This window comes from Myotis brandtii, unplaced genomic scaffold (assembly GCF_000412655.1).
Source record: "Myotis brandtii unplaced genomic scaffold, ASM41265v1 scaffold463, whole genome shotgun sequence".
Classification (NCBI taxonomy): Eukaryota; Metazoa; Chordata; class Mammalia; order Chiroptera; family Vespertilionidae; genus Myotis; species Myotis brandtii.
The window spans coordinates 221,338-222,360 of NW_005367694.1; the positions used below are offsets into that span (position 1 = coordinate 221,338).

Sequence of the window (1,023 nt, forward strand, 5' to 3'; positions counted from 1 at the left end):
CCTGCAACTCCCCCTACTACGGAAGCCCGGCGCCCCAGGAAACAGTGGGCACAAAAGAGAAACTTCAAAATGCAAAGCCTGGACAGTCTCTCTCCAGGCTAACCCCACAGGCAAGCCACTCAAGCGGAACCTGGGGGGCGGGAGGGCTTCGCAGCTATCAGCTCACTCAGGGATGGATGGAACGGTTTTCCAAGGGGGATGGGGGACAAAAAAAAAAAAAGGAAACGGAGTAACAGAAAGGAAACTCCAATCTGTAAAGGGGAGGATAACCTTACAAACCCCAGGAGGGAAAAAGAAGGTAGATGCCTAGGTAGGCAAGGGCGCCTTCACAATACCAACCCCGCGGGGCCTCTGGAGGCCTCGGACCCAAACCAGAGCATCACCCCAACGCCCAGAGCACATCCCCAGTCACCTTCCTGGTACCAGGCGGGGGGGTGGCACCCCAAAATCCTAGAGGCTTCCCCAACTCCTGCTTTAAACTGGCAGGGCCCTCAAGAGGGACAGAGTTCTCAAGGTCTCGGGTCCCAGAAGACACCCAGAATTCTAGAGGGGTGCCCCAAGTCTTCAGTTTAAAGTGCCAGGGAACAGGGAACTCAGCCTTAAGCCAGAGGGTTGTCACTCCCTCACCCCCGGTCCCCGCTTCAAACTGTCAGGGCTGCGGGGCTAGAGGCCTCAGGCTTAAGGGGGGGCTCCACCTAACGACTTGGGAGTCCGCCGGAACCCTGCTCCAATCTGGCACAGCCCCCCAGGGGATGGGGTTCCGTAGACCCCAGGCCTGAGGAGGCCCGTCATTCCATGATCCCTGAGCGCCCCCAGCGCCAGCTCCTAACTGGCAGGGCCCGAAATAGCCAGAGTTGGGGAGGCTTCTGGCTTGGGGGGGCCCTCGCCCCAGTCAGACTCCAGCCGGGCAGCGCGCAAGTAGCTGGGCCGGCTCCGGGAGGGGTAGACCGCGGCGCACCCGCCTTCCCTCCGTCCGCCCCTCCGTCCTTTCGCTCGTCCCCAGATCCCTCTGTCGGCCGGACC

General features: G+C 61.3%; 1 protein-coding gene across 8 annotated transcripts in view; it reads right to left on the reverse strand.

Moving 5' to 3' along the window:
• The window catches only part of KDM2B (lysine (K)-specific demethylase 2B), a 95,049-nt gene that overhangs the window by 92,352 nt on the left and 1,674 nt on the right, over positions 1–1,023 (reverse strand). The gene's annotated exons all lie outside the window — the stretch shown is intronic.